This window comes from Tachyglossus aculeatus, chromosome 1 (genome assembly GCF_015852505.1).
Source record: "Tachyglossus aculeatus isolate mTacAcu1 chromosome 1, mTacAcu1.pri, whole genome shotgun sequence".
In the NCBI taxonomy this organism is placed as follows: domain Eukaryota; kingdom Metazoa; phylum Chordata; class Mammalia; order Monotremata; family Tachyglossidae; genus Tachyglossus; species Tachyglossus aculeatus.
In genome coordinates, this window is record NC_052066.1 from 141,968,561 (window position 1) to 141,983,889 (window position 15,329).

Here is a 15,329-nt window from a genome sequence, read left to right on the forward strand (position 1 = left end):
AGTTTAAGGGTAAAATCTCCAAACTAAAGGGAGGAGGCTTTTTACAATAATGATAGCATTAGTTATGCTCTTACTATATGCCAAGCACTGCAATAATAATATTAATAATAATAGTATTTGTTAAGCCCTTATTATGTGCTGAGCACTATTCTAAGCGCTGGGGTAGATACAAGGTAATCAGGTTGTCCCACGTGGGACTTTCAGTCTTCATCCTCATTTTACAGATGAGGTAACTGAGGCACACAAAAGTTAAGTGACTTGCCCAAGGTCACGCAGCAGACAAGTGGAGGAGCTGGGATTTGAACCCATGTCCTCTGACTCCCAAGCCCCTGATCTTGCCACTAAGCCATGCTGCTTGTACTAAGCTCTCGAGTAGATATTTAATTAGTTATGTGACCCCCACTCAAAGTCTTATTAAAATCACATCTCCTCCAAAAGCTGTTCCCCAGTAAAGCCCTCATTTCCTTTTTTTAATGGTATTTGTTAAGCACTTACTATTGGTCAGGCACTGTGGGGAAGATGCAAGCTAATGAGGTTGAACAGAGTCCATGTCCCACATGCAGCTCACAGTCTTTATCACCATTTTACAGACGAGGTAACTGAGGCACAGAGATGTTAACTGACTCGCCCAAGCACACACAGCAGTCAAGTGGCAGAGCTGGAACTGGAACCCAAGTCCTTCGGATTCCCGGGCCCCTGCTCTCCCCGTTAGGTCACGCTGCTTCTCTGCTTCCTCTTCTCCCACTCCTTTCTACGTTACTCTTCCACTTGGATTTTCACCTTTTATTCACCCCACTTACAGCCCCATAACACTTATGTATATATTCATAATTTATGTATTTATATTATGAATTTCAGCTTCCCCCTCTAGACTTAACATCCTTGTGGGCAGGAAGTGTGCCTATCAAGTCTTATATTGTACTCTCCCAAGTACGTAGTACTGTACTCTGCACATAGTAAGTTCTCAAAGACCATTGACTGATTGACTGACACAAGATAATCAGGTTAGACACAGTCCCTATTCCACATGGAGCTCACAGTCTAAGTAGGAGGAAAAACAGGTTTTGAAGCCCCATTATACAGATGAGAAACGGAGTCATGGAGAAGTGACGTAACTTGCCCAAGGTGACCCTGGAGGAAAACTGCAGAGCTGGGCTGAGAATCCAAATCTTCTGAACTCCCAGGCCTGTGTTTTTTCCCCTAAGCTATTTTCTCCGAAAACCTTCATACCCTCTGCAAGGAAAACACTGAACACACCAGTGGATTCCCAAAAATTGAAGCAGAGGTTGTCTGTGTCTCAGTTTGCCTCAATTCCCTCATCTTCCATGTATTCCCAGTACACGATATCTGTTCAATCAATACGATTGGTGAGAATGGTGAAAATTATATTATTTTTCACTGGATTAACTAGATCTTGAGGCGCTTTCATTTGATTTAGAAGATGTACGTTTCCATACCCCTCTTAGTATCGTACCTGGAGAGTTTCCAGTAGTCGACTAGTCTCGGTTATGGCTACGGGAAGGAGAGTCAAGCAGAGGCCTACCCATTCCATTCCTATCTTGGGCAGTGGCTAGCGAGTGGAAAGCAATCTGCTACAAATCAAAGTTCACCTATGCTGGTCAGTGGCAGCATGGGAGAGAGTCGAAGGCGGAGGGTCACACAGCAGACAAGTGGCGGAGACAGGATTAGAACCCAGGTCCTTCTGACTAGGACCCTACTCTATCCACTAGACCACACTACTCATTTTTCTGCTTGCTGATTTTTAGAGGATAAGTCCCTTCAAGGGCAGCATCCACAGCACAGCCCCGCATGGAGATGAGAAGCAGCATGGCCTAATGGATAGAGCCCAGGCCTAGGAATCAGAAGGACCTGGGTTCTAATCCCAGGTCCACCACTTGTTGGCTGTGTGACCTTGGGTAAGTCACTTCACTTTTCTGGGCCTCAGTTACCTCATCAGAAAAATGGTGATTAAGACTGTGACGTGGACTGTGTTCAACCTGACTACCTTGTATCTACTGCAGTGCCTGGGCAGGGAATGTGTCTGTTTATCATTTTGTTATACTCTCCCAAGCCCTTAGTACAGTGCTTTGCACACAGTAAGCACTCAATAAATACATTGAATGAATGAATGAATGATGGCAGATAGGAAGTGCTTAACAAATACCATTAAAAAAAAAAACTTCTCTGTGCCTCAGTTACTTCATCTGATAATTGGGATTAAATTAAGACACAGCCCCACGTGGGGCATAGACTATTTCCAACTTGATTATCGTTTACCCAACGCAGTGTTTGGTACAATGCTTGGCACATAGTAAGAGCTTGACAAAAATCATAGAAAGAAATTCCGCATTTAATGAGAAGTAGTGTGGCTCAGTGGAAAGAGCATGGGCTTTAGAGTCAGAGGTCATGGGTTCAAATCCCGGCACTGCCAATTGTCAGCTGTGTGATTTTGGGCAAGTCACTTAACTTCTCTGGGCCTCAGTTACCTCCTCTGTAAAATGGGGATTAAGACTGTGAGCCCCCTGTGGGACAACCTGATCACCCTGTAACCTCCCCAGCACTTAGAACAGTGCTTTGCACATAGTAAGAGCTTAATAAATGCTATCATTATTATTATGAGGCTGCCCTAATAGATGGTAAAGAAAATCACCCCTCAGTGATCTCATCAGAAAAATGAGGAATTTTTTAGATCCTGACGGCTTTAGACCCTTTAGATCCTGACAGCTCTAAAAGAAGGTCTGAGTGAGAACTTCTCCATTCATTCTTCCTGGGTCTAACTGCAGTGGTGAATTTTGCCATCACTGGATCAAACAAAGGTTACATAGTTACAAGGTGGCCAGTTTCCTGTTGTTGAAAGAGCCCCTTCAAGTTGTCTACTTCAGGCTTCAATTATCTTTAGACTGTTAGACATGAAACAGGAAAGGTTATTTAAAGATATAGGAGAGCATTTATCAAAGAACATGAAGTTATTGAGTCAGTCAGTCAGTCTTATTTAGTGAGCACTGTGCTAAGCATTTGGGAGAATACAATATAATAATATAACAGACACATTCCCTGCCCACAACAAGCTTACCTTCTAAGGGATACAGATGGACTTCATATATGTTCCCCCATCAGCCTTCTTCTGCCAAAAGGAGAATGCTAATCTTAATCATTTATTCATTCATTCATTCAATCATATTTATTGAGCACTTACTGTGTGCAGCGCACTGTACTAAGCACTTGGGAAGTACAAGTTGGCAACATATAGAGCCAGTCCCTACCCAACAATGGGCTCACAGTCTAGAAGGGGGAGACAGACAACAAAACAAAACAAACAAAATATAATAAATAGAATAGTAAATATGTACAAGTAAAATAGAGTGATAAATCTAATATAAAACATATACAGGTGCTGTGGGGAGGGGCAGGAGGTAAGACGGGGGAATGGAGAGGGGGAGAGGAAAAAGGGGGCTCAGTCTGGGAAGGCCTCCTGGAGGAGTTGAGCTCTCAGTAGGGCTTTGACGGGAGGAAGAGAGCTAGCTTGGCGGATGTGCAGAGGGAGGGCATTCCAGGCTGGGGGAGGATGTGGGCCAGGGGTTGACAGCGGGACAGGCGAGAATGAGGCCCAGTGAGGAGGTTAGCGGCAGAGGAGTGGAGGGTGAGGGCTGGGCTGTAGAAGGAAAGAAGGGAAGTGAGGTAGGAGGGGGTGAGGTGATGGAGAGCCGTGAAGCTGAGAATAAGGAGTTTTTGCCTGATGCGTAGGTTGACTGGTAGCCACTGGAGATTTTTGAGGAGGGAAGTGACACTTTTGAGGAGGAAGTAATGCCCAGAGCGTTTCTGCACAAAGAAGATCCGGGCAGCAGCGTGAAGTGTAGACTGAAGTTGGGAGAGACAGGAGGATGGGAGATCAGAGAGGAGGCTGATGCAGTAATCCAGTCGGGATAGGACGAGAAATTGAACGACCAGGGTAGCGGTTTGGATGGAGAGGAAAGGGCGGATCTTGGCGATGTTGCGGAGGTGAGACCGGCAGTTTTTGGTGACGGATTGGATGTGAGGGGTGAATGAGAGAGCAGAGTCGAGGATGACACCAAGGTCGCGGGCTTGTGAGACGGGAAGGATGGTAGTCCAGAAACGCTCTGGGCATATTACTCCCCTCCTCAAAAATCTCCAGTGACTACCAATCAATCTGCGCATCAGGCAGAAACTCCTCACCCTGGGCTTCAAGGCTGTCCATCCCCTCGCCCCCTCCTACCTCACCTCCCTCCTCTCCTTCTACTGCCCAGCCCACAACCTCCACTCCTCCACCGCTAATCTCCTCACTGTACCTCGTTCTCACCTGTCCCGCCATCGACCCCCGGCCCACATCATCCCCCGGGCCTGGAATGCCCTCCCTCTGCCCATCCGCCAAGCTCGCTCTCTTCCTCCCTTCAAGGCCCTGCTGAGAGCTCACCTCCTCCAGGAGGCCTTCCCAGACTGAGCCCCTTCATTCCTCTCCCCCTCGTCCCCCTCTCCATCCCCCCATCTTACCTCCTTCCCTTCCCCACAGCACCTGTATATATGTATATATGGTTGTACGTATTTATTACTCTATTTATTTATTTATTTATTTATGTATTTATTTTTCTTGTACGTTTCTATCCTATTTATTTTATTTTGTTGGTATGTTTGGTTCTGTTCTCTGTCTCCCCCTTTTAGACTGTAAGCCCACTGTTGGGTAGGGACTGTCTCTATGTGTTGCCAATTTGTACTTCCCAAGCGCTTAGTACAGTACTCTGCACATAGTAAGTGCTCAATAAATACGATTGATTGATTGATTGATAGTGCCGTAATCAATCAGTCAATCATATTTATTGAGCACTTACGGAGTGCACAGCACTATAATAAGGGCCTGGTAGAGTATAACAGAGTTGAGAGACACATTCCCTGCTCACAACACGCTTACAGTCTGACAAAGACAGGGATATGGTAGAGAAGAACTAGTGGAAAGAGCACAGGCCTGGGAGTCAAGGACTTGGGTTCGAATCCAGGCTCTGCCACTTGTCTGCTGCTTGATCTTGGGCAAGTCGCTTAGCTTCTCTGTGCCTTAGTTTCCCCATCTGTAAAATGGGGGTTAAATCTAACTCCTGGGTTTGATATTTGCCCCACCCCCAATCCCACTGTACTTATGCAATATCTTTAAATGATATAGTACAAATGACTTATTTATTTATATTAAAAATAATGGCATTTGTTAAGTGCTTACTATGGGCAAAGCACTGTTCTAAGCGCTGGGGAGGTTACAAAGTGATCAGGTTGACCCACATGGGGCTCACAGTCTTAATCCCCATTTTACAGATGAGGTAACAGGCAAAGACAAGTGAAGTGACTTGCCCAAAGTCACACAGCTGACAACTGGTGGAGCCGGGATTTGAATCCATGACCTCTGACTTCAAAGCCCATACTCTTTCCACTAAGCCATGCTGCTTCTCTATTAATGTCTATCTCCCTCGCTAGACTGTAAATTCACAATGGGCTGGGAACATGTCTGCTAATTCCTTTGTGTTGTACTCTCCCAAGAGCTTAGTACAGTGCTCTGCGCATAGCAAGTGATCAATAAATACCACTGATTGACACTCCATCCTACCTAGACTGTGAATCACATGAAGCTCAACAACTATGTCCAACCTGTTAACCTTGTAATTACCCCAGTGCTTAGAACGGTGCTTGGCACATAGCTAACACTTAAAGCCATTATTATTATTATTACTATTAATTTTACTATTATTAACATTAATATTACCATTATTATTAAGAGAAGCAGCATGGCTCAGTGGAAAGAGCACGGGCTTGGGAGTCAGAGGTCATGGGTTTGAATCCTGTTCCACCACATGTCTGCTGTGTGAACTTGGGCAAGTCACTTAACTTCTCTGAGCCTGTTAGCTGATCTGTAAAATGGGGATTGACTGTGAGCCCCATGTGGGACAACCCAATCACCTTGTATCCCCCCAAGTGCTTAGAACAGTGCTTCGCACATAGTAAGCACTTAACAAATGCCATTATTATTATTATTGCTCTTATTATTATCTTGCCTTGTTTCTGAAAAGGTCATCTTCTAGGGCAAATCACTTCACTTCTCTGAGCCTTCGTTCCTTCATCTGTAAAATGTGGATTCAGACTGGGAGCCCCTTGTGGGACAGGGACTGTGTCCAACCTAATTAGCTTGTATCTATCCCAGCTCTTAGTACAGTATGTGGCACATATTAAGTGCTTAACATATACCACAAAAAAAATGAAAACAACAAATTCTCAGCCTTATCAGGGGCATCACTCCCTCACCCTGTGGGAGGATCCTTCTTCCTGCTCATGGGCCAGGGTTGTGGGGGGATGTGAAGTTTCTCCCTTTAACTTTGAAGGAGGAGGCCTTGTGAGAGATTATAGTTATGCCTGAAATGGAAAGGGCACAGAGCTCCAATGGCACGGCCTCAACACCCAAAGCCATTCTGGTGTTCACCTCAGTTTCCACACTGCTGGTCCTGGAGAGAGGGCAGGCCCATTTGTGGCACCAACTTCCTTGTCTCCGGGTCCTACACCAAATGCTGAAAGGTAGTCCAAGGACACCTCTTTGCTTTGCTGGAAATCTGCAGCCCAGATGGCAACCCCTTAAATCCAATCCAGTAATTACCTACAGCATTTCAGTCCAAGTGTACCTCTCCTGAAATCAAACTCTGGGTTGGAGAAATCTGTTTTTCTACAAAGGACAGAGAAGGGACTCCGTGACACCTGGCTCTGACCGCCTGCAGAGTCATCATGAACCCATAGAGATCAAGTGCTTAATACAGTGCTCTGCACACAGTAGCGCTCAATCAATATGATTGAATGAAAGAATTATCCCTCTCAGTGTGTGGCCTAACAGAAAGAGCATGGACCTGAGAATCAGAGGGACTGGGTTCCAATTCTGACTCTGCCCCTTGACTGCTGTGTGACCTAATGCAAGTCACATAACTTCTCTGAACCTCAGTTGCCTCAACTGTAAAATGGGGATTCGATACCTGTTCTCCCTCCTACTTAGAATGTGAACCCTGTGTGAGACGGGAATAATAATAATAATGATAATAATAATGATGATGGTATTTTTTAAGCATTTACAATGTGCCAAACAATGTTCTAAGCACTGGGGTAGATACAAGGTTATCAGGTTGTCCCACTTGGGGCTCACAGTCTTAATCCCCGTTTTACAGATGAGGTGAAGTTAAGTGACTTGCCCAAAGTCACACATCTGACAAATGGCCTTGACAAGCTGACAAGTGACGTAAGGAACTGGGTCTGACCTGATAATCTTGCCTGTAGCTCAGTGCTTAGTACAGTGATTGGTACATAGTAAGTGCATAACGAATACCAAAATTATTATAATAGGTATTATTATTATTAGAAAAGAAAATTCAGAAAATTGACTTCTTGTGGGTGCGCATGTGTGTGTGTGTTTGTGTGTGTTCTTGGGGTAAGGATGGTTGGCAAAGAAATGTCCAATTTTCCTGAGGGCCAAGAGCAGTCACACAAAGGAGTGGGGCAACCCAGGGCCAAGTAACCCAAGCACAAACCAAGTGATCAGTTAATCACATAGGCCCATTTTCCCCCTCACGAGTTGCCCTCTGCCTACCTCCACATACTCAATACCCACTCTGAGATCTCTTTGGATGAGGTTAATGAATCAATCGTCAAGCTACAACTCCTATTTGTAAATGGAACTAATTGGACACAGTCAGCCATCCCTCTGAAGCGTGCCACACGACAAGCATGACAATTCAGCCAAGTTGCGTGGGACGGTCAGAGAGAGATCACAGCTGCAAACACCACTCAGACCCGATCACAGCTAGCAAAAATCTCTCTTGGAGCTGTCTGGCCATTACCTCTCCTATCCCACCCTGACCACAAAGGGTGTTGGAAGAGATTCTGCCATTTCAGAGCGGTCTGGAGGGGAAGAAAATTTTCGTATCAGAATCAATAGTGTCTATTCAGAATGTAACTGTGTGCAAAGCCAGATACTAGAACTTGAAAAACAGTCAAAGGATATAATTATTGTCCTTGAGGAGCTCACATTCTAATAGGAGACTTGGTCAACATAAATAGTCGAATATTTTGGTTAATTCAGATAGTTATTTCAGAGTTTTCTCTCTCAGTTTAAAATTACCCTCAGATTGGCAGTCTGTGCAGTTTTTCTGGAATCAAACCCCTCCCTCCTTCAACTGTCTCCTCTCTTGGTCCCTCATCTTTCAAGCAGCACTAGGTTTTGGTTGTTTTTGGGTTTTATTTTAGTGGGATTTGTTAAGTGTTTACTATGTGCAAGGTAATATACTAAGCTCTGGGGTAGTGTTAAACTCACTAAACCGTTGAGATAATCGAGGCTTCTAGACTGTGAGCCCACTGTTGGGTAGGGACCGTCTCTATCTCTATATGTTCCCAACTTGTACTTCCCAAGTGCTTAGTACAGTGCTCTGCACACAGTAAGCACTCAATAAATATGATTGATTGAATGAATGAATGAATGAGGCACAGAGAAATTAAGTGACTTGCTCAGGGTCACACAGCAGACAAATGGAAAAGCTAGGATTAGAACCCGGGTCCTTCTGATTCCCAGGTCCATGCTCTAACCACTAGACTATGCTGCTTCTTGCATGCAGCAAGCTCATCTAGGCTCCAGCACTTGGGGGAGTATAAATAAATAAATAAATAAATAAATAAAAAGTCAAGGTCCTTGCTTTCAAGAAGCCGTCAATCAAACCGATGAAAAATCCAAACATGCATCCTCACACCTCTCCGTTATCAATACTGAACTCAAATTGAAACTTTTCTTTAAGATTTTTAACTTTTGTTGACTATCAATCATATTTATTGAGTGCTTATTAAGTCCAGAGAGTCCAATATAACAGAGTTGGTGGACATAGTCCCTGCCCACATAGACCCCAGAGTCCCAACATCTTAAGAAAAATGTTCATTTGGGACTTCATAATCAAGAGTCAAAACTAAGCCTCACGCAGTCAATGTTCAATAAGTTATGTTAAGTCATCAGTTATGTTAAGTCATTGATAGTCCAATCATCAACCAAATCATTTGGCCATGGAACATGCAACCCTAGATCCAGGCAGGAATTGATTTTAAAAATGAAATCTCTAGAGCTCCCATGCAGAACAGTGCCATCGAATCTGATCACCCTGAAAATTGGATTAACATATTTATTGTTTGGGGAAGAGGAAGAAAATCCATTCTTCATAGCACAGCGAAGTTTGAAATATTGTTACGAGCTAGCATTTTAGAGGAATGCAAGTGCAAACTGCCAATGCATTTGCAAAAATGGGGATTTCTAGCAAATCTTTCCTCCCTATGGCATCAGTGACTCCTGTCCCTGCAATGCAGTAAGCCTCTGGAGATGGGGCGGGAAGGTGATGCCAAAGAATTTGGGAAGTGCAGGCAGATCACGAAGGTCAGACCTAGGCCACATAAAAACTGCACACAGAGGAAGCAGCGGAAGAGTTACAACCAGGTGTTCCCTGTAGAATTTGGCCAGGTCTGAGATTTATCTTCCCCTTAGATCAGGGGGCCAAGGCTCCCATACTGACCAGCGGACAGAACCTCTGGCATCCATCTGATGAGTACAGCAGGACCTGGGGCAATTAAGTGATTGGCTAAATTCCACCTGCAGGAAGTGAACCATCCATCATCATATTCTCTAGACTGTAAGCTCATTCTGAGTAGGAATGTGTCCATTTATTCTTATATTGTGGTCTCCCAAGCACTTTGAACTGTGCTTTGCACAGAGTAAGCCCTTAATAAATACAATTGAATTGAATATTACCTTTACTGAGGCCCTTTGCTGTTGAGAGGTGAACCTGAAGAAGGAGTTTCAAATCAAAGTGTATCAAAATCAATTTCCTTTTATTTCCCTTTTGATTTCAAGTCGGAGCTAGCAAGGAGACTGTCCAACTCATGGGGCTCTCCCACAATCCTCACTGTTTCTCCATATTCCACATAATAATTGTGGTATTTCTTAAGCATATACTATGTGCCAGGCACTGTACTAAGTGCTGGGGTGGATTCATTCATTCATTCATTCATTTATTCAGTCAATCGTATTTATTGAGCACTTACTGTGTGCAGAACACTGTACTAAGCTCTTGGGAAGTACAAGTTGGCAACATATAGAGACAGTCCCTACCCAACAGTGGGCTCACAGTCTAGGAAGGGGAGACAGAGAACAAAACTAAACATATTAACAAAATAAAAACCAAATAAAATAAACATATATATATATATATATATATATGCCCAACCCAATTTGTGGGCATATTTGTGGATACAAACAAATCGGGTTGGGCACTGTCCCTGTCCCGCATGGGGCTCACAGTCTTAATCCCCATTTTCCCCATCAAGCCCCAAGATATCTGGATATCCCCAAAATATCCCCAAGCCCCACCTCTATCCTTTCATGAGCCAAAAAACATAAAAATCAAGTATCTGTATAGATGCAGATACAGACTAGAAAGGTTAAGTGACTTGCCCAAGGTCATACTGTAGGCCTGTGGCAGAGCTGGGGCTAGAATGTAGCCTCCTGATTTCCCAGGCCCGTGTTCTTTCACCCTGCCACTAACACCTGAAAAGAATGTATTTTATTATGACATTAAGCACTAAATATGTGTCAAGCGCTGTTCTAAGTGCTGGCATAGATACAGATCAATCTGGCCAGACATAGTCCCTGTCCCCAATGAGCCTCACAATCTAAGTAGGAAGGTGATTTCTTATTTTCTACTATAACCCAACCAACACACTTCACTCCTCTTACACCAGCCTAATCACTGTACCTCGTTCTCATCGATATCATCGCTGATCTCTCTCCTACGTCCTGCCTCTAGGCCTGAAACACCCTCCTTCATATTCAACAGACCATATTGAAAGCGTATCTCCTCTAAGAGGCCTTCCCCAACTAAGCCTCATTTCCTCGTCTCCCACTCCCTTCCACTTTAATAATAATAATAATAATAATAATAATAATGGCGTTTGTTAAGCACTCACTATGTGCAAAGCACTGTTCTAAGTGCTGGGGGGATACAAGGTGATCAGGCTGTCCCACGTGAGGCTCACAGTCTTCATCCCCATTTTACAGATGAGGTAACTGAGGCACAGATAATTTTGCCCTTGTAATTGGATTTTCACCCTCAATTCACCTCTCCTTCAGCCTCACAGTACTTAAGTACATACCCATAATTTATTTATATCAGTTTGTGTCTCCCCCTCCAGACTGTAAGCTTGTTGAGGGCAGGGAACATCTTTACCCACTCTGTGATATTGTACTCTCCCAAGGGCTTAATATAGAGTGTTCTGAACACAATAAGCATTCAATAAATAAGATCACCATTCTACTCTCTTACTACAACCCAGCCCACACACTTCATTCTTCTAAGGTTAATCTTCTCATTGTGCCTTGATCTCAACTATCTCACTGCTGATCCCTCACCCACGTCCTCCCTCTGGCCTAGAACATTTTCCCTTCTCAAGTCTGACAGGCAATAACTATCCCCTCCTTCAAAGAGGCCAAAGATTACTATCTCCTCCAAGAGGCCTTCCCTGACTAAGACCTCCTTTCCTCTTCTCCCACTCCCTTCTGTGTTGCCCTGACTCACTCCCTTTAATAATAATGATGGCATTTATTAAGCACTTACTATGTGCAAAGCACTGTTCTAAGCACTGGGGAGGCTACAAGGTGATCAGGTTGTCCCACGGAGGGCTCACAGTCTTAATCCCCATTTTACAGATGAGGTAACTGAGGCAGAGAAAAGTTAAGTGACTTACCCAAAGTCACACAGCTGACAATTGGCAGAGCTGGGATTTGAACCCATGACCACTGACTCCAAAGCCCTTTGTTCTTCCCCCCTCCTAACTCCACAGCATTTATGTACATATCAGTAATTTTTTTCACGTTAATAACAGACTCCCTCCCTCTAGACAGGGAATGTTTCTGTTCATTGTTATATTGTATTCTTCCAAGGACTTAGTACAGTGCTCTGCACACAGTAAGCACTCAATGAATAGGACTGAAGGAATGAATGATTGTTAATTGATTGATCTCTACAGCTTTCACAATCAAATCAATTAATCAATAATATTTACTGAGCATCTATTATGTTCAGAGAACTTTACAAAGTGCAATGGAGAGTACTATAGAATAACTAGTTAGGATCCCTGCCATGGCACAGTTTATAATTTAATCCGGGAGGTCGACGCTAGAATAAATTACTGATGAGAGAAAGAAGGAAAAGGGATTATACATATAAGTTTGTGCTTAATAATAATGATGTGATAATAATAATAATTGTGATAGTTAAGTAGCTGTTATATGTTAAGGACTGTACTAAACTCTGGGGTCTTTTCTTAGGCTGTCAAGTAGTCTCCAACCCATAGAGACATGACAGACGCATCTCTCCCAGAACACCCCACCTTCATCTGCAATTGTCCTGGTAGTGGGTCTATAGAATTTTCTTGATAAAAATATGGAAGTGTTTTACCATTACCTCTTTCCATGCAGTAAAATTGAGTCTCCACCCTCAACTCTCCCCCATGTCTCTGCTGCCCAGCACAGGGGAGCTTTGACTTGTAACAGATTGCCTTCCACTCTGTAGCCACTGGCCAAGCTAGGAACGGAATGGATATGCCTCTGCTTGACTCTTCCTCCCGTAGTTGAGACTGGTAGAGTACTAGAAACTCTCCAGGTGTGACCCTGAGAGGGGCAAACTCTGGGGTAGAGACAACATAATCCAAATGAGCCTCATATGGGGCTCATAGTCTAAGCAGGAGGGAGCACAAACATTGAATCCTCATTTTACAGAAGAGAGAACTGAGGCACAGAGAAGTGAAGTGACTCATCCAACGTCACCCTCCAGGAAAGTGGCAGAGCCGGGATTAGAAGCCAGATCCTCTTTCCTCTTTCCACTAGGTAACACTGCATCCATAGCACTTGCATTATAAGGTAGGTAAGATATGCACAGAAGTGCTATGGGAGATCGTTAGTGCTTAAGTGGGGAGAAGAAAAAAATAATCAGGTAAATCCTCCTAAAGTAGATGAGACTTCCAAAGAGTTTAAAAGCTGGGAGAGCTGTGATCTGAAAACTTCCATGGGAAGGGAGTTTCAGGTGCAGGGAGGACAAACGAATGAGGAGAGGCCAGAATGAGGCATAGTAAGGAGAGAGGTTTGAGAGGAGATTGTAGTGACGTCTCCTGGTTCACACCAACCAGGACCTTCCTGGACCAGAGGAGCCTCAGTGACACATAATAGCAGTCAAACCACACTTCTGATCACCAAGGTGACTGTGAAAAGTTTTTTTACTTAGTTTTACTGACATGCGAGGGTGTGACACATACACACCCTCACTCACTCCACCAGTCTGTGGTCAAAGGAGCTCTATTTTGCCAATGCTTCTTTCTGTTTTTAAGTGCTGCTGCCTTCTGCTCCTCTCAATAGGCTTGCTTCTCTGCATCCTTCTGTGCTACCTCTTAGATGCACCTTCAATTGCCCCCCGACACATACCTCAAAGCAAATGCCTTTTCTCTGCCTTAGGCATGGCAACTGTGGCTCTAAAAGTAAGACACTGGTTGGTCCAGGCTTGTTACTGGGTAGAACAGGGAGAGAAAGCCCCACTTCCCTCCATGTTGTGCCCCGCAGAAGCCAGCAATCACCTGCCTCAGGTAGAGCCCATCAGAGCCTTTGCAAAGCCTCTTCCTTGTTGTTGTCCACGGGATCACAAACAGTCATTAATAATAGCAGAGAAGCAGTGTGACTCAGTGGAAAGAGCACAGGCTTTGGAGTCAGAGGTCATAGGTTCAAATTCCAGCTCCGCCAATTGTCAGCTGTGTGACTTTGGGCATGTTACTTCACTTCTCTGGGCCTCAGTTACCTCATCTGGAAAATGAGGATTAAGACTGTGAGCCCTCCATGGGACAACCTGATCACCTTGTAACCTCCCCAGCACTTAGAACAGTGCTTTGCACATAGTAAGCACTTAATAAATGCCATCAGTATTATTATTATGATGATGATTAAGGCAGCTAGTTGTGGGCTTACTTCAGGGAGAAGAAAAAAAACAATTGCATAAATCCTCCTAAAGTAGATGAGATTTCAGAAGGGCTTAAAAGCTGGAGAGAGCTGTGATCTGATAGCTTCCATAGGAAAGGGGTTTCAGGTACAGGGAGGACAAATGGATGAGGAGAAACAAGAATGAGGCACAGTGAGCATATAGATTTGAGAGGAATGAGGTTGCAAGGTGGTGTGTGATGAAAGAAGAAAGTGAGTAGAGAGGAGGGATTGAGTTTAGACTTTTAGACTGTAAGCCCCCTTTTAGACTGTGAGCCCACTATTGGGTAGGGACTGTCTCTATATGTTGCCAACCTCTACTTCCCAAGCGCTTAGTACAGTGCTCTGCACACAGTAAGTGCTCAATAAATACAATTGATGATGATGATGATGATGATGATGAGTTTATTGAGTGCCTTGAAGCCAGCAGGCAGGAGTTTCTATTTGATCCAAAGAGTAATGGGAAATAATTGGAGCATTTTTAGGAATAGGGGGATGTATACAGAATGATGTTTTTGAAAACAATGATACAGGCAGTAGGGTAAAGTATGGACTGGAAAGGGGAAGGACTGAAGGCAGGGAGATCAGTGAGGAGGCTGATGTGGAAGTCAAGCGGGATTATGACAAATGTTTGAACCATTATGGTAGTCCTTTGGGTGTGGAGGAGTGGACTGATATGAGAAATGTGGATGAAGAACAAACAGAATATTAAATGTGGAGGTTGAAAGTGAGGGATTTGAGACAAGAGAGGGAGACAGACATTATACAAATAAATAAATTACAGATATGTACTGGGACAGGGGATGAGTAAAAGGAGCAAGTCAGGGCAATGCAGCAAGGAGTGGAGGAAGAGGAAAGGAGGGTTTAGTCAGGGAAGGCTCCTTGGAAGAGGTGGGTCTTCAATAAGGCTTTGAAGATATGGAGAGTAATTGCCTGTCAGAGATGAAGAGGGAGGGCATTCCAGGTCAGAGGCAGGATATGGGCGAGAGGGTTTTTTTTATGGCATTTATTAAGCGCTTACTATGTGCAAAGTACTGTTCTAAGCACTGGGGAGGTTACAAGGTAATCAGGTTGTCCCATGTGGGGCTCACAGTCTTAATCCCCATTTTACAGATGAGGTAACTGAGGCCCAGAGAAGTGAAGTGACTTGCTCAAAGTCACACAGCTGACAAGTGGTGGAGCCGGGATTTGAACCCATGACCTCTGACTCCATAGCCCGTGCTCTTTCCATTGAGCCACGTTAGCGGCAAGA

At 44.1% G+C, this 15,329-nt stretch overlaps 1 non-coding gene across 1 annotated transcript; it reads right to left on the minus strand.

The window, feature by feature from the left end:
* Positions 1–12,599: 12,599 nt before the first annotated feature.
* LOC119934585 lies at positions 12,600–12,737 on the minus strand. Its single transcript, XR_005452974.1, has one exon. It is a non-coding gene; the product is annotated as a small nucleolar RNA SNORA7 (small nucleolar RNA).
* Positions 12,738–15,329: the final 2,592 nt, after the last annotated feature.